Source organism: Emys orbicularis, chromosome 6, assembly GCF_028017835.1.
Source record: "Emys orbicularis isolate rEmyOrb1 chromosome 6, rEmyOrb1.hap1, whole genome shotgun sequence".
Taxonomy (NCBI): domain Eukaryota; kingdom Metazoa; phylum Chordata; order Testudines; family Emydidae; genus Emys; species Emys orbicularis.
In genome coordinates, this window is record NC_088688.1 from 87,304,157 (window position 1) to 87,328,563 (window position 24,407).

A 24,407-nucleotide genomic window follows, 5' to 3' on the forward strand; every position below is an offset into this window, starting at 1 on the left:
TCTATTGTCCCTTTAATAGTTCTGACTGGGACAAGTCTGGTTATGTAAAAGTCGGTAGAGGCATCGTCTTTGTATTTGAATCACTGTCTTCTCTTGCCCATGGCTCAGGGAGAGGCATTTCTTTCTGTGAAAGGCAGGCTCTACATATTAGCTACGTAGGCAAAGTGAGATGGTAGCTATAAAGGCCTTTCAATCACCAGAGAGGAGCCCATCAGTTCTAAAGCATATTTGGAAGATTCTGGAATACTCCTCTCCGGATGGGCATACCTCATTCCAGTTTTTTTAAGTCTGCCCATAACATATTCACATCCCCTCAGAACAGACACTTAACCAAATGCAGGAACGATTGTTGGGGAAAGAATATTGATTTTGCATGGGAGCCTAACTGCCCTTTGTGTCTTTGAAAATCTTCTTCTTTATCTCTAAACTGCTAAATGGATATTACAAACAATGGAAAGCTAAAATTAAAATGCAAAAATGTAAGTACTGCACTTGACCTTTAGCAAAATAAACATTAATTTACCAAGATTTCATAGTAGCTTTGTGTTTATATAGAACTAGAACTGAAGTGAACAATCTGTTTTTCAGGTGATTCATTAAAGGACAGATTCTGATACATTTACTCATGTTGAGTGTGACCCAACTCCACAAGTAGTCACACTGATTCAGGGGTGATTCCAATGGAGTAAGGTACCATTCATCTTGAGTGAGAATACACTGGTCTACAATTTTTGAGAAGTCGTCTGCTTCAGAGATAAAATGTGCTATTCATTATGTATTTTGATGTGCTGAATTCAAATATGACAATTAAAACAACTGATTGGCTACTGTTTCTAAGATATTTAAGTTTTTACATTTTATGTCTATGTATATTGTGTAGATAGTAGAGTTTTAATCATAAATTGTAAACCTAGGTCTTTTCATGTGTTTATGGTTGCTTTACATGATAATATTTCACCTGTCCTGTTTATGTAACACTTTAAAAATCAGCAAAAGGGTTATATAAATAAAATTTATTAGGAAACAAAAGGCAAAAAACTATTACGTACATAGTTTAGTCCTATTCAGTGTCTACTCGACGCTTCTTGGCTTGTCTCTTGTATTCATTAAATGGAGCATCTCTTGTCACTGTCCAGCAATAGTCTGCAAGCATTGATGGGCTCCATTTGCCCTGATAGCGTTTCTCCATTGTTGCAATGTCCTGGTGAAATCGCTCGCCATGCTCGTCGCTCACTGCTCCGCAGTTCGGTGGAAAAAAATCTAGATGAGAGTGCAAAAAATGTATCTTTAGTGACATGTTGCAACCAAGGCTTTTGTATGCCTTGAGGAGGTTTTCCACCAACAACCTGTAGTTGTCTGCCTTGTTGTTTCCGAGAAAATTTATTGCCACTAACTGGAAGGCTTTCCATGCCGTCTTTTCCTTGCCATGCAGTGCATGGTCAAATGCATCATCTCGAAGAAGTTCACGAATCTGAGGACCAACAAAGACACCTTCCTTTATCTTAGCTTCACTTAACCTTGGAAATTTTCCACGGAGGTACTTGAAAGCTGCTTGTGTTTTGTCAATGGCCTTGACAAAGTTCTTCATCAGACCCAGCTTGATGTGTAAGGGTGGTGAATCAAAATCTTCCTTGATTCAACAAGTGGTGGATCCTGAACACTTTTCCTCCCAGGCTCCAATGACTGTCAGAGTGGCCAATCTTTCTTGATGTAGTGGGAATCTCTTGCACGACTATCCCATTCGCAGAGAAAACAGCAGTACTTTGTGTATCCAGTCTGCAGACCGAGCAAGAGAGCAACAACCTTCAAATCGCCACAAAGCTGCCACTGATGTTGGTTATAGTTTATACACCTCAAAAGTTGTTTCATGTTGTCATAGGTTTCCTTCATATGGACTGCATGACCAACTGGAATCGATGGCAAAACATTGCCATTATGCAGTAAAACAGCTTTAAGACTCGTCTTCGATGAATCAATGAACAGTCTCCACTCATCTGGCTCGTGAACGATGTTGAGGGCTGCCATCACACCATCGATGTTGTTGCAGGCTACAAGATCACCTTCCATGAAGAAGAATGGGACAAGATCCTTTTGACGGTCACGGAACATAGAAACCCTAACATCACCTGCCAGGAGATTCCACTGCTGTAGTCTGGAGCCCAACAGCTCTGCCTTACTCTCGGGTAGTTCCAAATCCCTGACAAGGTCATTCAGTTCACCTTGTGTTATGAGGTGTGGTTCAGAGGAGGAGGATGGGAGAAAATGTGGGTCCTGTGACATTGATGGTTCAGGACCAGAAGTTTCATCCTCTTCCTCGTCTGACTCAAGTGAGAATGATTCTGGTGCATCAGGAACCGGCAGTCCTTCTCCGTGGGGTACTGGGCGTATAGCTGATGGAATGTTTGGATAATGCACAGTCCACTTTTTCTTCTTTGACACACCTTTCCCAACTGGAGGCACCATGCAGAAGTAACAATTGCTGGTATGATCTGTTGGCTCTCTCCAAATCATTGGCACTGCAAAAGGCATAGATTTCCTTTTCCTGTTCAACCACTGCCGAAGATTTGTTGCACAAGTGTTGCAGCATATGTGTGGGGCCCACCTCTTGTCCTGATCTCCAATTTTGCAGCCAAAATAAAGGTGATAGACTTTCTTAACCATAGTAGTTATACTGCGCTTTTGTGATGCAAAAGTCACTTCACCACAAACATAGCAGAAGTTATCTGCACTGTTCACACAAGTACGAGGCACCTCTGCTCACTTTGGCTAAACAGAAATGTGTCCCTTTGCAAAATCAAACACTGACAAATAAGAGAGCACGACACTGTATGATTTCTAGAGCTGATATAGGGCAATTTGTTCAGCAGAGTGATGTAAGCTTCGTTATGATTGCATCATCCATGACTTCTAGGAATAACATGATGCAATTCATATCATATATGACGCAATACCAGCTTCAGATTGCATCATTCATTGTTTTGCCTAAAAAGCAAGTACTGTCCAAACCCAGTCATAGATTTATTCATAGATCCAGTCAAAGATGTATTTTAGTCATTTCTGGTTTAAATTGAGATCCCTTCCCTTTATAACTCACTTATCCTCCGCCATTCCCAAGTCAAGGGTCGTATATACTGACCCAATAGCATATCTTGAAAACTAGAGCCAATCAACAATTTTAAGCATCATTTTCGTTCTCAGTGACCCAGAATTAGTAAAGTTTGACTACATTTATTTCAGAAGCATTTTGGCTGTAGAGCAGTGATATCAGAATCTGGCCCTAACCACTTACTAACCAACTTTTGACTATGTTATTTGGGGAGCAGCGGGAGGGAAATAGAGGGTTTGGGGGAAAGGTGGAAGGAGGGATAGGTTGGGTGTTGAGGATTGCTTCCCATAAATGCTGCAGTTTTGACAATCACAATAAAGTCTGAATAGCTCTAGTATGCTGTAAAACCACATCAGATGATTCACTCTTTAAAAGCATGCATATGCAGAATTACACTTTATATAATGCTCCTGTAACACTTGAAAACTAGGAAGGAAGGAATTTAGAGCTGTTATCCTCTGTAACCTGTAAATTTTGCAGGAATAGAGTCCCTCTCAGTCCCTCCTGTGGAGCCTATGAACTCCATTGAGTTAGAGGGTGCATATCTGTCATCACTTCAATATGATGATCTAATAAGTGACCTCTGGAGGATCTAATTAATGACCTCAGTGGCTACTTAGCTGCATATCTGCATCATTGTCATCACTTGCCCATGGCTCAGAAAGAGGCATCTTAAAAAGTAAAAACAAAATAAAACTTTTCAAGGTCATTCTCTACCTCTCCATTCTGCTGATTAGAGCTGGTCAAAGAATAAAAATCCAAAAGAGTTTTCAAAAAAACTGAAATTGCACACTTGTTTTCATTGTGAAGTGTTGAAAAAGGAACCATTTTTCTTTCAGTGGGGCCTGGCATCCACTCTGTATACACAATCATTGACTGCACTAACTTGTCACTAGCTAGAACAATCCCCTACGGATGAGCCTGCAGGCTAGGAATCGGTGGGGAGTCTTGTGTTCTGTCCCCACCCTATCACACTCCCTCCCCACCCAGAGCCATGTCAGATATACACCCCTGCATTCAGATAATTGGCTTGAGAAGCTGAGGAGATAGGGCTGTTCAAAGCTAAGGATCCAATTTACACGGGAAAACACCCAAAACACAAACCCCCAAAACATTCAAAGATATTCAAGTGCCCAGTCAAGGTCACTCAAACAACTAGAACTCTGCCACGGTAACATCATCCTGAAAACAGTCAAAATCTCTGAAACAACTTTATCTAGGCATCACACATGTCCACCTCACCAGTGACCACAAAAACTAAAATACTTTATTCCTAACTCACAGACTCCAGTACACATTCCATGGAAAAAGATGTACTTTTAACAATGCTACAATTAGCCCTAGTCTACACTACGAGTTTAGGTCGAATTTAGCAGCGTTAGATCGATTTAACCCTGCATCCGTCCACATAACAAAGCCATTTTTGTCGACTTAAAGGGCTCTTAAAATCGATTTCTGTACTCCTCCCCGATGAGAGGATTAGCACTGAAATCGACTTTGCTGGGTTGAATTTGGGGTAGTGTGGACACAATTCAATTGTATTGGCCTCCGGGAGCTATCCCAGAGTGCTCCATTGTGACCACTCTGGACAGCGCTCTCAACTCAGTCCCCCCATTTGTGTTATGAATTAATAAAGAATGCATGAATTTGAAACAACAATGACTTTATTGCCTCTGCACAACAATGACTTTATTGCCTCTGCAAGCGATGATCAAAGGGGGGAGGGGTGGGTGGCTGGCTTACAGGGAAGTAGAGTGAACCAAGGGGGCGGGTTTTCATCAAGGAGAAACAAACAGAACTTTCACACCATAGCCTGGCCAGTCATTAAACTGGTTTTCAAAGCTTCTCTGATTCGCAGCGCACCCTGCTTTGCTCTTCTAACCGCCCTGGTGTCTGGCTGCGCGTAATCAGTGGCCAGGTGATTTGCCTCAACCTCCCACCCCACCATAAACGTCTCCCCCTTACTTGCACAGATATTGTGGAGCACACAACAAGCAGTAATAACGATGGGAATATTGGTTTAGCTGAGGTCTAATTGAGTCAGTAAACTGCACCAGCGCGCTTTTAAACGTCCAAATGCACATTCTACCACCATTCTGCACTTGCTCAGCCTATAGTTGAACTGTTCCTTACTACTGTCCAGGCTTCATGAGCCATGGGAACAAGGGGTAGGCTGGGGTAGGTGCAACCATGCGGTGCTGCCGGCTGGGAGAGCAGCCTGAGGCAGAAGCCTCCAGCTGGCATGATATTCCAGGCAGGACTGAATCTCCATGAGATGAAACTTAAAGAAGAGAATGACCTGGAGTCACTTCCATTTATGTCCAGGCGCCCCTGACTGACCTCACTGAGGTCTGCCAGGAGCACCCAGGAGATGACGACGACGGCTAGGAGTCGTACTGCATCGTCTGCTGCTGCGAAGGCAAGGAGCTGCTGCTGTGTAGCAATGCAGTGCCGCATCTGCCAGCAGCACCCAGGAGACATACGGTGACGGTGAGCTGAGCAGGCTCCATGCTTGCCGTGGTTTGTCGTCTGCACGGGTAACCCAGGAAAAAGGCGAGAAACGATTGTTTGCCATTGCTTTCACGGAGGGAGGGAGGCCTGATGACATGTACCCAAAACCACCCACGACAATGTTTTTGCCCCGTCAGGCATTGGGAGCTCAACCCAGAATTCCAATGGGCGGTGGAGACTGCGGGAACTGTGGAATAGCTACCCACAGTGCAACACTCCGAAAGTCGATGCTAGCCTTGGTACTGTGGATGCACTCTCCCAACTTAATGCGCTTAGTGGGGACACACACAATCGACTGTATAAAATCGATTTCTAAAAAATCGACTTCTATAAAATCGACCTAATTTCGTAGTGTAGACATACCCTTAGTCTAGTAACATACTGAGGGCATTTCTCACTTTTCATGAAGATTCTGTATGCCACCAATTATACAAATGTCATATGACACTGGGCTCTTTATCAACATATAGGGCCAATTCACAAGGGGGGCTTAGGCATCTAGCTTCCCCATTAGGTGCTTAAATCCAACATTTGGGCGCCACTGGCATACACAAACCCCTGTTCAGCTGCCACCTAAACCTGTAGGAACCTAGATTCCCTAGACACTTAAAGTTCTGCTGATGGGCATGTGGACAGCCGCCTCAGTCTTGACACCACTGAGCAGCTTGGTGCCAAACCTGTGCAAAGCCCCAGTGGGATTCACAAAGTAGAGTCTTCCACCTCCTATCTCGCCTCTGGGACCCAATCCAATAGGCATCCTATATAGATATACAGACATAAAAATGCTTTATACAAGTATCGCTATTTCTGTATGGGAAAGGGTATTCCAGTATATGGCACCTTTATAACTGTGTCTATACTAGGCATTGTACACACTCCTAACCAAAAGAGTTATAATGGTATCCCATCAGTTGGGATCCTTATAATAATCCATTGCTGAGACTTTGTGGTTGCTTACAGAGTGCACTAATCCACCCCGATCTGATCTGAACACCCAAAATTGTAGAGTTCTTCTTAACCTGAATCAAAATCTGAATTTTTCAAATGTCCCTTTTCCCTATAAAGGGTTGAACTTGAACCACAGATCCCAACATGCCTGAATTTGGGGGTGTTGCACAGATCTGAATTTTGCAGTTTAAGCCTTTCCTCTGTGTAGTGTTGCCACTTTAATGAAGGCTGGCCTGATCCTGCAGTGGGGAGTTTTGCCTGTGAGTGGACTCTACTTCCTTCTCCTATCTTCAAGGTGTAGAATCTGTCACTCTTTCCCTTTCCATTCCCCACTTCACTTTCCTTCACTCCTTCCATCCCCTCCTCTCACAGTGTTCAGCCTACTCCTCGGTACCCTCTTAGCCTCCTGTCCCAAACCCAGTCTCTTACCCTGACTTGCCCAGTACCTGCTGCCTTCTCCCTCCCTGCTGCCCCACACTTTCCTACCTCCAACATATCATATCTTCCTTCCCTTCACAATCCCCTAATGCCCTACAATCTCACTCCCTGGCCCTTCCCCTCAATCTTCCTGCCTGCCTCCACTACCATGCCCTTACTCGCTCATTCTCCCTACATGTCCCTGATCACTGCCCTGGCCTGATGGGAGATGGTCATTTCTAGTAAAGGGAAAATAATCATGCTCATGTCATAAGCAGATTTAAAAACAAAACAAATAAAATACAGACACATGACAATGTCACAAAAGTTGCTAATTCTGAGATAGTTATCAGACCAAAATCTGTTTTCAACAAGACTGGTACAACTTTCAGAATTTCACAAAGGGTATGTCTACACTGCATCTGGGAACAAGCTTCCCAGTCTGTGTCAAAAGACTCATGCTACTGGGGCTCACACTAGTGTGCTAAATATAGCTGTGTAGACATCACTTTGACCTTCAGATGTATTGGAGCATAAGCTTTCGTGGGTGAATACCCGCATGCATCTGACGAAGTGGGTATTCACCTACGAAAGCTTATGCTCCAATACATCTGTTAGTCTATAAGGTGCCACAGGACTCTTTGTTGCTTTTTACAGATCCAGACTAACACGGCTACCCCTCTGATACTTGACACTTTGACCTTGTGGCTCAGGTTCTCAAGCCCTGGGGAAATGGGCTGTGCTTGAGAGCCCAAGCTCCAGCCTAAGCTACAACACCTACAGAGCTATTTTTAGCAAGCTAATATGAGCCCCACAAGCACAGGTCTGTTGACTCCCAGATGCACATGGAAGCCATGTTCCAACGTCAAGGGTCTTCTGAGCTGTCAGTGCAGTGGGAGCGCCAAGAGTATCAAAAATAAGATTAGTACCCCATACAATCACTGTAATGACATTAGAACTGGTGTCATCAAAAACTTGCTCTTCATAGTCTACTCTAGCAGTTTCAATGCTCACACCTCCTGCAATTATATCACATTCTGCAAAGTCTGCAGAGAGAAGAGGGATAGTCCAGAGAAAAATGATCAGAAGGGCTAAGTGGACAGAGGGGAAGTGAGGCATTCCTCTACAAATAAAGCATTTCTTCACTATACAAGAGGGGATACCCAACACTTCCCTCCATCTCAGAGGATCTGAGCTTCAGTCTTTTTGTATAAAAGACTACTTACACTAATGTACTTGGAAGTGGCTCTCTTGTCTACCTTATTCTGGACCAGAGGGTGAAGGAAGTTTGGTAATATTCCAATACCAATTCAATTATTCAAAAGCTGGAACATAGGAACTCTCTATTATGTAGGGACACCATTCGACTCACAACAGCCTGATGTTGGAGGCTGTTATTTTCAGAGACAAGACTGGCTAGACTCAAACACCTGATCATGACCTGAAATGCTGGGAAGCCCTTTGAAGATGAGTTAACCAGTCAAAAATGTACTCAAACTCACACTGGGAACAATTTGTTTGATGAGCCTCCTGATTGCAGCCTGTTTCTATATCTCATTATCATTACCATATATATCTTTGTGTTACTGAACCATCCCTGGAGCCTTTTAGTCTCCAAGAGAGGAATCAGACAAAACTATATCTTTGGAGAAGAGGAAATTACTTAACTGTAATTGCTCTTCTCTGAAGATATATGTTATGACATCCCATCATTACCCTCCTCTCCTCAGAACTGAGGGTTCTGAAATCCTTTTGTCGTATACTTTTAAAATTATTTTGTATATATGAGAGTATTTCCACCTCTCATGAGATATGAGAGGTGGAAATACTGGTAGCTGGAAGCATTAAGGGGCTTCTAAGTTCTGCAGCAGGGCTGGCTCATGATGCCTCCTGCTTGAACCGATGGCTTAAAGTTTTTATTTGAGGAGTTCCTATCTTGCTTTTGTACTGGAGCATCACCCTAGAGTGGGGGTCTATAACAGCTTATATATTCAGAGAACAGTAATATAAGCAAGGTCTGAATAAGCTCTCCCCTGACCGCTAGTAATGAGCTGGGGAGGGGGAAATCTTTCAGGACCAGACTGTGTTTACATGAACACACCTACTTTGCCTAGTTAACTAGCAGACAGAGCTGTGTTGCCAATTTTAGCTGGCATTGAGTTACAAATCACTTTTGAATGCAAAGATAATGAAATGTTGTTATCCTTATTGTATGAGTAAAGGGCAGCAGAATTGTACTAACCTGTCCTGATTGAGGGGGTGATCCTCAACTGAACTTGCTAAGCAGGGGGCTCAGATGCCAGACCCCTTCAAAGGGTCAATGGGGGTGGGGACAGTTGTTCCTGCCTGGAGGTGTGGGCTCTGTTTAACCTGTAGGCATTATTTAACTTGCCCCTCCCCACTATTCAAATATAGAGCTAATTAAGGCTTCATTAGGAATGTTTTTGTTTTGTTAAGTGATCACTAGAGCTAAAAACATCTGTTGTAGGATGGTGTTTCTGCACAGCCTGCTTCAGCAGTGAGGTTCCCCACTTAGAGCTGAAAGTCACTAAGAGTTGGGTGGAACCTTAAGAAACCAACCTGCAGAGGTCACAGTAGAGAGGTAGGTGGTAGCAGAAGGTGATGGTGTGCATTGGTGGTGGCCGGCAGAGAAGCTGATGCCAGAGCAAGCGCCCACACACACACACACACACACCCGCCAAGGTGGGAGGTGAACTCACGCAGATGCACCTCTGAACTCTGGGTCTTGAACTGACCAAGGACAACACTGTGAGTGGGGTGCAGTGAAGGGGAAAGCGCATGTTAAAAGAACTTTTGGTTGTTGGACTCAAGAATCTGAGGCAAAAGATAGTGCTTACCGTACTCTGGAGTGGGTGTTTTGCTCGTGGTTTTCGGTTTATGAATCGTGCTTGTGGTGTTTTTCCCAAATTAATGCCTAGTTACTTCACTCCTGTTAAAAGTTTCTTTTTTTCACTCAGACTGTGCTTGCAAGAGGGGAAGTATTGCCTCTGAGAGGCACCTACGGGATGATGTGTAACTTTCCCCGATTACTGGGTGAGGGCTCGAGCCAGTTCTGTACTGCATTGTTACCGTAGTTAAAGATAATGTGGAAGACAAATGAAGATTATGTGGACTTGTTGAGAGGTGGTTGTAATGTGAGTTGCCAACGCTGATGAGATTTGCTGATGGACTATTTGAAATGGTATAATCACCCACACTGAGTATCATAGAATGTTTCAGTGACTGGGAAGCTGATGTATCATTACCTTTACATTACTATTAATGTGGTCCATTATTAATGTTACATTTTTAAAGGCAGGCCAAATAATATTTTAATATACATTGGTCTGGATATACAAAGTGATTTAGATGCCTAACTGCCACTATAGGGGATAAAATCCAAAATTCAAATCTTCAGAACCCCTGCTCAGCTGCCACCTAAGCCTGTAGACACGCAAATTCTCTAGATCAGTGGTTCTCAAACTTTTGTACTGGTGACCTCTTTCACACAGCAAGTCTCTGAGTGTGACCCCACCCCCGATAATTTTTTTTTAAATTATATATTTAACACTGTTATAAATGCTGGAGGCAGAGCAGGGTTTGGGGTGGAGGCTGACAGCTTGTGTCCCCCCACCACCACCACCACTATGTAATAACCTCGCAACCCTTTGAGAGGTCCCTAACCCCAGTTTGAGAACCCCTGCTCTAGATGATGTGTTTCCACCAATAAAGTCCCCTAAAAATCTGCCAGTCAGCATGAGCACTCTCATGTACCACATGCCTAAGCCCCATCAGGAATGTCACATGGGGTGTCCTCCCACATATCTCACCTGTGATCTGGTAGGCATGCTTGCCTAAGTGGTTGGTTATATCACCACCTTTTGGAAGAAAGGACTTAGGTGTTCAACTCCAAGAGAGGGTTTATGGGTGTGAATCCCAAGCAGAGAGAAATGCCTCCTTTTAGGCTTTAGGTGCCTAACTCCCATTGAGAGGCAGGGCTTAGGACCCACACCCCTCCTCAGCATTTACTATTGGATAGCTTAGGCTAGTCCCTCACTCAGCATGTTGGCATTTGTGGATCCCATTCTTAGGCACCTAGGGTTAGATTCACAAAAGGAATTTAGGCATGGTGATGCGAAGCATTGCCACGCCTACCTTTTAGATGCCTAGACAATCCATGACATTAACAAAGCCTGAATCAGGCACCTAGGCTCCTTATACTACAAGTGGGGAAACATAGGCACCTCCTAATGGGATTCACAAAAGCCAGCACACTAAGTGGTTCCTTACCTAAGCTAGCCAATGGAGATGCTAAACCTCACCCCTCTCTCAGAGATGGAGATGTCCAGGCAGCAGGAAGGTGCCTCCCTCCACTTGGGATTCTCAGCTGCAACCCTTCTCTTGGGGTTACATGCCTATGGTGTTTCTGGTGGTGGCAGGAGGAGACCAACCCACAAAAGTTCTAGCCTTGTGTATATGGCACTCACCTGGGATGTGGGAGAGGTCCAGTTCAGGTCCCCACCCTCTGCCTGAGGGGGAGAAGGGATTTGAACAGGGATCTGCCACCTCTCAGATGAGTTTGGATAAATATTTTTAAAATTACTAGAGGAGAAGACCTGGACCCTGAGTCTCCCACCTCCCAAATGAATGCTCTAACCACCCCATTCTCATGCTTTCTTTCTCTCTGGCCCAATGACCCTCTCATTATTTACTCACAGTGGCACAGATTCAACAGGAGAGACTGAGGGAGTCATTAGACTAGTGTGATAATCCATCTAAACAATTCCCACTAGAAGGTACCTTCAATCTAGATAAGATCATACATTTCAGAGGAGCTTTTTAATCACCAAAAAGCCTCTGACACACAGTGGGAGCACCCAAAAAACCCCAAAAAAACAACTTGTACTTGGCATGGTCTGTTGATTCTTGACCTTGAACGCAGAGCAGCTCTCTCTTTATCTCTGGGCCAACCTGAATTTCAAATTCACCCGTTCCTTTCCTCAATAAAAAATTGCTCCCACTGTGTGTCAGAGGCTTCTTGGTGACCAGGCCTCTATTTCTTCATACCATGATGCACCATTACCTTATGTCCGGACTCAATACAACTTTCCCTTCGTGAGGCAGTAACAACCCCTCAGCACCGGTGCATTAACCTTTTGAGGGGCGGCCAAACTATAGTCCCCAGTACTGCATATAACTACCTTATTGAGGGTGGCAAACTAAGTCCTCAGTACTACTTCAAACTAACCTTATTGGGGCAGCAAACAATTCCCCAGTACTGCTCTGCATCTGATTTGCACAGTCAACAAGTTCAGATGGCGTAAGCCCAACAGGGACAAACGGCCCCATGGACAGTCCTCCTCCGACATCCCAATAGAGATTTCAAAAGGTCTCTTACCTCTATTGTGGCGCCATGGGGTTCGAAGGGGAACAATCCGCAGCAGTTGCCGCTGTCTCAGCAGGCGTTGCCATCCCGGACGAGCCCCCAAATTGTTGGAGAAAAACAAAGTTCTCACTCTCAGGTTGGGTGCAGCAAGTCAGATACTTTATTTCTCTAGCAATTGCGTGGAGGGAGAGAGCAGAACAGGTCTCTCTACAGGTAAACAATTACAGCAAGCATTTATACCTTTTGTTACATACAATAATGGGCGACAGCTGCGTTTTGTTTATACATATAACCTCCTGATATCTTATTTTCCTCAACTATTTAGACTATAGTCTACATTCCATACTTATCTACCACAAGGTCACAACAACTTCTCATACAGTTCTTTCCCACTCGCCTCACACAATCCTCGCTTCTACAAATCTCGTGTTATTAGGGTTACAGCTAGCCTGACTCTTGCTCACACAAGGGGACTGTTTGAATATGAAATCCCCTTCAAATCCCTGTCAGTTCTTTCTCTACTTCCACACTGAGGGAGCCCCATATCAGAATATCCTATAGCCCAGTGGTTACAGCATTCACTTGAGAAGTGGCAGATCCCTGATCTTCAGGAAGAAGAGGGAATTGAATAGGGGGTCTCCCATGTTCCTTCCCTCCCCCGCCCCCAGGCATTTTGTGTATGCTCACTTATAGGGAATCCATCCAATAGCTGAGGTCTGAGCATACTTAGCGGATCGGGCTATGCCCACAAGTCAGTTGCAGAAACACCTATCTTTCTTTGGTTCATGCATAACTCTGGGGCTTAGGCACCTGCACGCCCAGCCTGGGGCTACATTGTACTTGCCCACAGGCAGAAAAATAGGTGCTGAAGAAACTTTTGCTGAAAAAATTTAGGTGCTGAGTGAGTTTTAGGCACCTACAGGGCTTGGAGGCAGCTGAGCAGGGGCTTTATGGGGGGGCTGATTCTAGGATTTAGGTGCCTGAAGTGGCAGTGAGGCACCGAAGTCCTTTTGTGAATACAGACCCTAATTCTACCCATGTATTGTATAGGGCACCTGTGCAGACAGCTTTAGGCTGTGGATTCCATTAAGTTAAGCACTGAAACCTAAGTGCCCCTTGTGGATCTTGCCAACTGTATTAATCTCTCTTAGATACTATTTTTTGCCCTGATAGTTATAGACATCTTGAAAATCATCACTTTTGAGCATGTTATTTCAAATTCTCTGACAATTTAAAGGAAGATTTGAATTTTAATTCTGGGTAATAGCGGTCTCAGTCATTCCACATTGTTCACTCTCTCTGCCTTCTTCATCTTTGCTTCCCACATACTAATTCATAACGTTCTGCTGTGATAAGATATGCATAAACATATGTTAAGTAGTAGAAGCAATGAGCTGGAACCTCTGGCTTCATCTGATGTTGTTGCAAGCTGCTTTCTCTGAGGAAGTTGTCAGTAATGTCACTAGTCTTGACAAGAAGACTGTAATGAATAGGTTCATTTTTAATGTATCACCTCTGAACATACAGTGTTTTGAATAAAGCAGAGGAATATGTTGCGGGGGTGTGTGTGTGTGCTGTGTTTATCATACATTGATATGAAAATATTTTATTAGACTAAGGAAAACCAGTCTCATTTCTGTTTTAGATTTCCATTAGAACCCTTCCACTGATACAGTGACTGTTTACAAAAGTATTTATATTCCATCAGCCAATGAAGAGTGCTGGGTGTGGAAGGTTTGGAGATTCAGTATAGCGCCATTCTTTTCTGCTTTCAGTTGGGCCTGAAATGTCGTAAGAAGAGGAGAGTTTTTTTTTCCTTACTCATAATTATGATAATTATTTTATGTATTAAGCACCAATGTGCTCTGCTCTGTACAGGGCATAAAATGAGATGGTCCCAATTTAAAAAAAAAAAATTATTTTAGTGCTTCTGTTGCTGGGTTCGGTTAAAAGGGATCCGAAAATGCTGAGCCATCAAAATGAAAACTAAGTTACCCAAACTATATAAAAGCTGTCAGAAGCTTTCATCAGGGTTCTGATCAAATTTTGGGCAAAGATTTGGGCCATCTTTTTTATCCAAATCACTTTGCCAATTCTAACAATAAATTCTTCCCGTACATTTAAACCTTGAATATGACATCCATCACATTCTCTAATCTTTCAAGTACAGCAGGACAGACCATATGTAAGTGATAGATGCTCAGTCCTACAGTATTTAAAGGATCCTCCAACATGTTGCAAGTTGAAAAATTCCAATGGAATGCATTATGGGATAACTTAAAGGTGACCTCCAAAGGGGAAAAATGTACTGTTCCCTTTGTTCTTCTTTATGATTTATATAGATAACCTTAAAAGCTTTCTTCAACTACTCAGTCCCCCAAAATGCCTAACTAGAGAAGGGAGCTTAGATTGAGCAGAGCATGAGCATCACAGTAATATTTAAAACAGATGAGCCAAACTGCAAAATTTAGATCCAGATCAAATTTTGCTGAATTTCAGCAATGCTCAGACCCAGGGTTTTGGTTTGGATCTCTCTCTTATTTTAAAGACATAGTCTGATTTGACCTAAGATTGAAAGGACCACCTTAGCACAGTTTAATTCCCTGGCAGTCTTCATTCTAGATATTCTAAAATAAGACAACTGATCCAAAGGGCACACAAGGATAAGGGGCAGGAGTATTATGAAAGCCCACAATAGCTTGCCCTAAAATAATTCCCTCCTCTTTTTCCACCAAATCCTTACATACAGAGTGAATTTCTTTCCTCAGAGTAGTTCATTAATGATCTCATCAGAAATAGGCAGAAACTCCAAGTTACCACACTGAACAGATATTGAGAGGATACAGAAACTAAAGTTTTGTGAGCATCACAGATTCTCTTCTCTGCAGATAATTGAGAACATTGCTTAGTAAAGTTTAGTGACATTTCTTACACACCCCTTACTTAAATAAACATGACTTAAGATATAAAATCACATGAAATGAAAGAAAGACATAATAACATGCACACAATCTATTGTTGACCTAAAGGTTAATAATATTTTGGGGCTTTCTAGGATCACACACAGATGTCCTGATTTCAAGTTTGAACCTTCAAGTACAAAGAAATATATACAAATAACAAAATAAAAATAAAGCATGTTGAACTCCATCTACGTTTAGGATCAAGACAATTAACTAATTATTCATTTTCTGGAGGACTTAAATAAAATGGGCTGCCATCCTTTGTAAATTCAATGGCATGCTCATCTTATTCAGATGCATTGTGTCTAAATTTCCTGTCATTTAAAAGAAAATGAGAAAAAGTGAAGCTTTTCTTCAGGGAGAGAGAAAATGTTTCTGAGAGTTCTCTGTATAATCAGTGAAACAATGAAAGTACAAACAATTATATGTTAAAACAAAAACTCCAGCACAATCTCACCAATTTTCCATTTTAATTAGGTTTCCATTTGAGTTTTGCAAAAATGTTAATAGCAATCAAAGATTCATAAAGCAATTATTTGGGCCTGGGTTTATATGTTGTTCTTCAGACAGTGGAAGGATGGCTAGCACTCACACTTTCTCTTGTCTTTTTTCCTCCCCTTCCCACATTTTTCCATTATACTACATCGCTTTTTGTCCACTCATCCAAGTTTCAGTGTATTAACCATTGCAAGAGAAGAATGTGAAAAAAGCCACTAGGGACATGAAGAAAAAAATCCTGACTACTTTTCTTGTAGTGCAACTGACTTAATAAGAAGGAAGACCACATGAAGAACATTATAATACTTTGTACATCCACCTTATAAAGCTCCTGATCCAAAGTCCATTGACATCAATGGGCTTTGGAATCAGTCCCAGAGCTAGGTCATGCTATGTAAGCACTACTCTGGGTAGGAACTGTGCAGATATGATATTGTGAGCATTGCATTTTTGTATGTTGTAATTTTAAACGACACTTTCATTATATTCTTACTCCCGCAGAAGTAACAGTTGTTTGAATGTGGGGTTTTGTTGCCAGGCATTTGGTTTCGCTTGTTGTAAATATTTTTGTCATTAAATACAGATAAGAAGTAAAGGAGGTGAGGTGGAGCAATTAGTTAAAGGACTAGTTACTCATCTGATGTATCCAGAGTGACTCTATGGAAGTCAACTGAAAATCTGGCACAATACATTTAAAATCAAACTTAAAAAAAAAGCAAATAAACTTCCCTATTTTTTCTTGATTTGTTTAGAGTTTCTGAGAGAGGAAAGCCTTGCTTAATGTGTTTAAAATGGCTTTGTTACAGAAAAGGGGAATCAGTATTAGGTGTTAGCTCTTAGAACAAAACCCAAAGATATAAAAATTGATCTACTACATGGGGTTTCTGAGCCTGCAAAGAGTTATTACAGCTGGAGTTGGGGGGAACGGTCAGGACTCCAGTTCTACTGAGGTAGAGCCCCGTGATAGACTGAGACTGATTTCACTTTTCTCACTTTTGGGGGGAGAAAAATAGAAGTTAAATCTCAAGAGCCCATCTGTCAAGTAGTTGATTATTTCATCAACGTAGTTAATATCTTTCTGGCCTTAGAAAATGAATTATTTCTCATGATAGTTTGTCTTGAAATGACTGTCATGTTAAAGTAGACATGTTATATTCTGCTGTGCAAGAGCTCAGTGCTCAGGTTCTGAGCTCCAGCAACAGGCACAGCCAGAGAGTACTTGTCAAGGCTGATTCCCCACTCTGGCACTTCGAGTGCAGAAGGTGGAGGCCCGCAAGGATTTTAAAAATTAATACTGGCCACTCCAGGCTTGTATTAAACTCCCCAGGTTACAGCTTTTCTCTGACCTTGGCTTGCCTGCCACCACCCAAATGCAAAAAAAACCCTTTGAACCCAGGAAGGAGCACTTGGGAATTCCTTCCTGTGGGATACCCTCAAGCCCTTTCACAACCCCCTCTCCCCCCCCAGGGAAGAGCTGAGAAAGAAAACAAAGGAAATTAGCTGTTGCCACCAGCTAATTAAACAACATGTGCACGAACCTCTTAGGACACAAAATCCAATACTGTTCTTTAAAAAGATAACATTTATTAAAAACAAAAAGAAAGGAAATACATTTGGAATTTAGGCTTTTTGCTAGTTCTTAAAAGAAACAATTACAAAAATTAAGCATCAAGATAGTTCTCTAGAGGTTCAGCTTAAAGGTTACAAGCAAAACAAAAGCATCTGGGGTTAGCACCGAGGAGATCCACGAGCCAAAAATAAAGAAATAAACCTGATTGTGTCTATTTAAACATTTTCTGTCCAATGATTTCTTCTAGATATGGAAGATGAATTTTCATACCTGGTTCAAGCCTTACACAGCATTTCTGCTTATAGCATTGTTGCTCCGTGTCTCCTTCTCCGGAGGACAACAGACAAAGGGGAAGTTTTTTTCCCTGTTTAAAAAGTTCTAGGCTTCCCATTGGCTCCTTTGGTCAGGTGTCCACTCCTTTTCCTTTACCTGGGGAACTTTGCTAATCTTTTACAGGTAAAGCAAGCAGAGAACAGCCACCAAGAGGGACTTTATAGCTAACTGGCAGGCTGGGTGTTCATAAAAGGGAGCTACCCCACCCCCCTTTCATTTATTACAGTACTAGAGAATCATTTGAGAAGCTCTTTCAGTGGCTAAATGAAGGGATAGAGGTGTCTATGGCATAGAGCTTTTGCAGGAATGGAGGAGATAAAAAAGGAAGAAAATAAGAAGTATCGTTGAAGAACCTCTGAAAATAAAAAGTGAAAAAACAACTATTTACTAGCAGGGCCAGCTCTAGGTTTTTTGCCGCCCCAAGCAAAAAAAAATTTGGCTGCCCCCCACCCCAGCCTTGGGCTCTCATCCCCCGCCACCCCCCACACACACACCAGTGCCCTCCCCCACCCACACCCCCTGCCGCCCCAGCCCTGGGCTCTCTCTCTTCCCCCCCCACCCGCACCCCCTGGGCTCCCCCCCACCAGTGCTGACTCGCCTCCAGCCAGTCTGGCACTGGCAGGGTTGGGGTAAGCAGCGGGGCTCCCGGGCTGCGCCTCAGGCCAGGGTCCCTCCAGCCGGGGCTTCCGCCTCCAGGACCAGCCGGGACCCGGGAGGGCAGAGCCGGGGAACCGCCCTGGTGGGGGGCTGAGGAGCCAGGGCAGGGTAGCCCCAGAGGGAGCGGAGCCCCGGAGAGTGGGACGTGGGGCCCGCACTGCAGCACCCTCTATGGCCCCGCTGCTGCTGCTGCTGCTTCTGGCCGCCCTGCCACAGCCCCTGAGTGGTTCGGGCCACTTCGCCCAGCCCCAGCTGCTGCGCTGGGGGCAGGGCCGGCTCTAGGTTTTTTGCTGCCCCAAGCAAAAAAAATTTTGGCTGCCCCCCCCCCATTGCACCCTCCTGCTGCCCCAGCCCTGGGTCACTGGTAACTCACTCCCAGGGCAGGTCATTCAGCAGGAATTTTGGATGTGCACAGAACACAGACAGGATTGGTTCCCATATGGTTACAGAACTGCAGTAAAGTGGAACAATTTTCAGCTTGTGTGATTGAAGGCTCTCTGGATGCATATTATAAGACTGTCCTACATAAATGAGGAAAAGTTGAGTGCCTTTATTATTCTTTTGTTCCATTCTTTGTTTCTATGGGGAATTTGCCAATGCAATATCACTGTCTTCCTTTTAAACAAATAAAACTAAAACTTAAAAATAATAATAATAATAATAAAAATAAAAAAGGCAATGGCTGTTGAAAATAGCAATTCCAGTCCTAATAACCACTGGGAAGCATTTCTTGCTCAATGTATTCTACTTTTTCCTACAGCAAGTTACAGTGGATCAGTATATTTGATTTGGGAGAAATGAAATAACAGCTGCCCAAATTGAGCTTGAGCACTCCTGAATTTTGAGGGTGTTCAAATCTGGAAGGCAGGTGCTGGATTCCCTTTCCGAATATTAGCTAAATCTGGAAAAGAAAAGTCAATTTCTGCTTCCATGGCTCAGAAGTGTAAATCCTCCTACGTGTCTGGTACTGTATCTAAAGCTGCCCAGTCTAGTACAGCCTCCCCTCCCTTACTTTTCATTTTAAATTCTAGTGGGATCTAGATCTAGTATTTCACATATTTTTTACTATCTTACAGCAATACTTTCTAGTGAATCACTGGACATATTCCTACACCCCTTGCAGCAAAAATACATTAGGGGATACAATTGTTTTAACTTCTCCAGAAGCACAGGCAAGAACTTGTGAGAACCCCAAAATTATAACTTTCTCACCAAATCAATCTTCCTGTAAGTGTCCTGCTTTAACTCCTCATTGTGGGAGGATTGAGAAGGTAAATTTAAAAGAACATATTTTAGAATGGTTTGATATTTTTCCATTATAAATTGCATGTGAATTGTTTTAACCGAAGCAATCTATTATTATTTCTTATTTATATTGCACTGTTGTTGCACCTGGAACTGTGCAATAGGTGAACTGAGCCAAGAGCTCTTGGGAATAGGGCCCTGAAATGAAACACACAGAAACCTATTAATAGTCATGATGTGACTATTAACATCCGTATTATAAGATATAATTAACATTTCATGCCTCAAGATGCAAATGAAAGAAAACCAGGACCAAGACATTAAAAGGGAATTAAGAAATTGAAAAAATGTTAATGTTTATACTCTTCACTTAATGCTGGTGTCTAGTATATTTCCACCGTCTCTTTAACCACCATTTCTCATACCCATCTGCCTCTGAAACTTCACCCAGGATCTTTTCATAGTTGATAGTTTTGCCACTTGAAATTCAGAGTACCAGGAAAATGTAACTCAATTTCAAATAGCTTTTTTTTGGTTATGATTCACCTGAATGATCAGCCTATCTAAATAATACTTTTAAGATACTGAATCACAGACGTATTCACAGGATGGGAATCATATTTATCTGCAGCATAGACAGAGACACAAACTGGTATCATTAGTCCTAGTCAGAATAAATATCCACTGCCCTGAAATAAAAGTGATTTCCTCTGCCTGAGTTTGAAAAGACATCATGAATGCACTAATTCAAGGAAGATTAGCGTTAAACTGCCAGCCAAATATCTGTTTTACCAGATAGACACATACAGTAATTTTGTGGATATTTGTTGTATCATTAGAAAAGTGGCCTCATTTGCAGACCTATTTAGTATGTTTACATCACTTTGAGTAAAATTTCTCTCTCAATTCTTTAGTTACACTTTAATTTCCTTATTTCAGGATAATTCTTCGGACCAGTATCAAAGCAAAGCAGCCTAAAGTCCACCTTCAATGCACAACTCATATGACTGAAATGGTGAGACTTTATCCAAAATGATCAAATACGATCTATCTGTTGCCTCATATACACATTAGCTGGGCAGTGGCGACTTTAAAAGTTGGGGCCAGATTTTCAACGATAGGTACATATAAATTCCATGTATACGCACATCAATACCTGATCTGCAAGTACACATTGCATATTTGCATCTATAATCTAGGTACATAAAAATATATGCAATTGCAAGTAGCTGATGATAGAGAGAGAGAGAAAAAAAAACTGGATATATGAGTCAATCACAGGATGTCTATTATCACCAATGTGATGCAGTTGCCAAAAAAAAAAAAAAAAAAAAAAAGCATGTGTCAAGCAAGGCATTTCTAGTATGGATGGAGAAGTATTAATGCCATTGTACAAGGCACTGTTAAGACCTCATTTGGAATACTGTGTACAAGTCTGGTCACCCATGTTCAAGGACAATGCATTTAAACTGGAACAAGCACAGAGAAGAGCTACTAAGATGATCAGGGAAATGGAGGACCTATCTTATGAGAGGAGCCTAGAATATTTTGGCTTGTTTAGCCTAGCAAAACAAGGCTATGAGGGGATATGGTTGCTGTACATAAACACATGAGGGGGTAAACACCACAGAGGGGTGAAGAGTTATTTAAGCAAAAGCACAATGTTGGCACAAGTACAACTGGGTATAAACTAGCCATGAATAAATTCAGTCTAGAACAGGGGTAGGCAACTTATGGCACGTGTGCCGAAGGCGGCACGCGAACTGATTTTCAGTGGCACTCTCACTGCCCGGGCCCTGGCCACTGGTCTGGGGGGGGGGGGGGTCTGCATTTTAATTTAATTTTAAATGAAGCTTCTTAAACATTTTAAAAACCATATTTACTTTACATACAACAGTTTAGTTATATATTATAGACTTATAGAAAGAGACCGTCTAAAAATGTTAAAATGTATGACTGGCATGCGAAACCTTAAATTAGAGTGAATAAATGAAGACTCAGCACACCACTTCTGAAAGGTTGCCGACCCCTGGGCTAGAAATTAGATGAAGGTTTCTAACTATGAGAGAAGTCAGATTCTGGAACCAGCCTCCCAATAGGAAGTGTGGAGGAAAACAACTGAATTAGTTTTGAAAGAGAGAAATGGAAAAAAATTATGAGAATGTATGATGGGGTTGCCTGTGATGATGGCGGCGCAGGGCTTGGCCATCCTGTAAGTCTCTTCCATCTTATTGCTAATGTTCCTAAAAGCTCATGCTTCAGGGCTTCAGCCCTTCACCTGCAGGGGTCGGGAAGGGATTTCCTTCCCCTATGTATTTCCCCCCCCCTCCTTCCTCTGAAGGATCAGAGAAGTCCACAGTTGGACTGGACAGGGTGGACCAGAGCTCTGAGTTGGCACAGAGCATTCTCTCCCCCAGGTGCTTACCTGGCTGGTTCTTGCCCCCATCACAGGAAAGTGCCCTAGCCACTGGGCTATAGGATATTCTAAGGCAGGTCACTCTCAGTGTCTCCTGCTGAAACTGTTCCACTGTATATAAATAATTAAACATGCATTGGAGCAAGGGGACTGGAGTCTCCCTCTCCCAGGTGAAAGCTCCAACTATTGTGCTGTAGAGTCACTCTCACTCTGGTTTGGATCCATGAATAATTTGTACACCGTGGAATAGCTTCAGACAGGAAAGACTGAAAGACCTGCCCCCCCAAAACCTCATTACCTCTGGTTGGAGCATTCTCCTGGGACTAGGGAGATGGCTGTGGCAGCATCAGCACCACCTCCTCCTGGTGGTTGGCCTGTCTTAGGTGACTAACTCCAGGAGAGTGTTTAACAGCCACGAATCCTTAGTGGAAAAACAGGCACCTAACTCCAGGTCAAAGGAGGGGCCACACTCCTCTTCTCCCCTCTTTCTAGTGGCTCCCTGTTCAGCTTGCTGGCTTTTGTGGATCCCTTATTAGGTGCCTAATTCTCGCCCCTGCATTGCATATGAAGCCTCGATGCCTAACTTCTGTGGATTCCACTGAGTGACAGAGCCCCTTAACATTAGATGTTGAAATGCTAAGTGTTGCAATGGGTAAGTCCCTTTGGGGATGTAGCCCAATGTGTATATAATGTAAGGGACGATCCAAAGTAATTCTTCTAATCAGGAGAGAGGTTTGTTTGGATTTTTAACACATGGACTGAAAATAAACTTCTTTTTACAAACAAACATCCAGGTTACCCGAATGAAATAGTTTTAGGAGAGTTAGCTAAAGAAATGTCAGTCAAATCCACTTCATCCTGAACTTCAGTATTGATTGATGCCAGTAGGAAAATAGGAAAAACTAAACAATGAAAAAGGGCTATTCTCCCTTCAACAGAAAAAAAGGCCCCACAGTGGAATACATAAACACATCTGAAGAAGTGGGTGTTTTACCCACGAAAGCTTATGCCCAAATAAATCTGTTAGTCTTTAAGGTGCCACCGGACTCCTTGTTGTTTTTGTGGATACAGACTAACATGGCTCCCCCCCGATACATAAACACAATAGCCAAAAAAGTAATGTGTCATAATATTAACTCCGGAAACTATGTATAATGAGAAGAAATAGAAAATTCATTTTATAGAATGAAGTTTGAATAATTTTTCCACTAAGGAGAAAATATTGTTTCTCCTTCTCCACCTCCCTCCACGCTAAGTTTTCATGTGTAGCAGAGTTGGTGCAATGTTCCTGCATGGGGGCCAAGGAGAGAATTTGGGGAGCTCATGCAGAAGGGTAGGTGCATATCCTCTGGGCACAGCAGAGCTCTGCATGTGTATTGTCATGAGTGGGATTTGGGAATGCACCTATAAGAGCCACCAGTACACTGATTTCTTGGCAATTGAACCTCATGGATCGAGGGTGAGAAGCCATTGAAGTCTGCATGGCTGCAGCAGTCACCAAAGACCAGCCCTGCTGTTCCAGTGCAAGCTGAGGCACTTCATCCCACCTACTGTGTAGTCCAGCTACTCCAGTTCCCTATTAGCCTCTTAATTCATCAGGTTCATTTAGCTTGTAGACATTTTTCTGACATATTTCAGACACTATGGATAAAATTCCACTCTTATTTATACCCATTGAACTGAGTGGTTTAGTAGTGTATGGAGAACATAATTTGGCCTAATACTTATTAGTTAGTAATTACGGTAAATATTTTTCAGAGGCACAGAAAGAAGTGTTGTACGCAGGCAAACACATAAGCTTCCTATTGTGTGGATGGGTGTTACTGTGGTTGAAAATGTCTGAAAATAGTAGCTGCCAAACACATTTTTTCCTGGTCATATGATATTTGTGTGTGTGTGTGTGTGTGTGTGTGTGTGTGTGTGTGTGTGTGTGTGTGTGTGTGTGTGTGTGTGTTTCCAGTAGGGGTAAGATAAGTGGATACAAATTATCTGATCTAAAATTATTACTAGTTGGTAGATGCTATGTGAATATTAAATCTGTCCTATTTGCATAGTGGCAGATAATTTGGATAGTCAGGTCTACCAGGTTATTTTTAAATGGTTTAGTGTAACACGGGGAAGACAGTAACACATATCTTGATAAAAAGGGGATCCTGAGGGCTTTTTCATCATTACATTCAATTTCAGTTGGAGGGAGAGCAAATGCAACCAGAATTAAGCCCTTTTACAAACTCATAAGTTTGTAGCACTTCCCCAGATGTTCATTACATTTTAATGACCTGTCATATTTCCAAGCTTGTATAGCAGTAATGTATGTCTAGATGTATTCGCTCAGGAAAAATATATTATGAATGAAT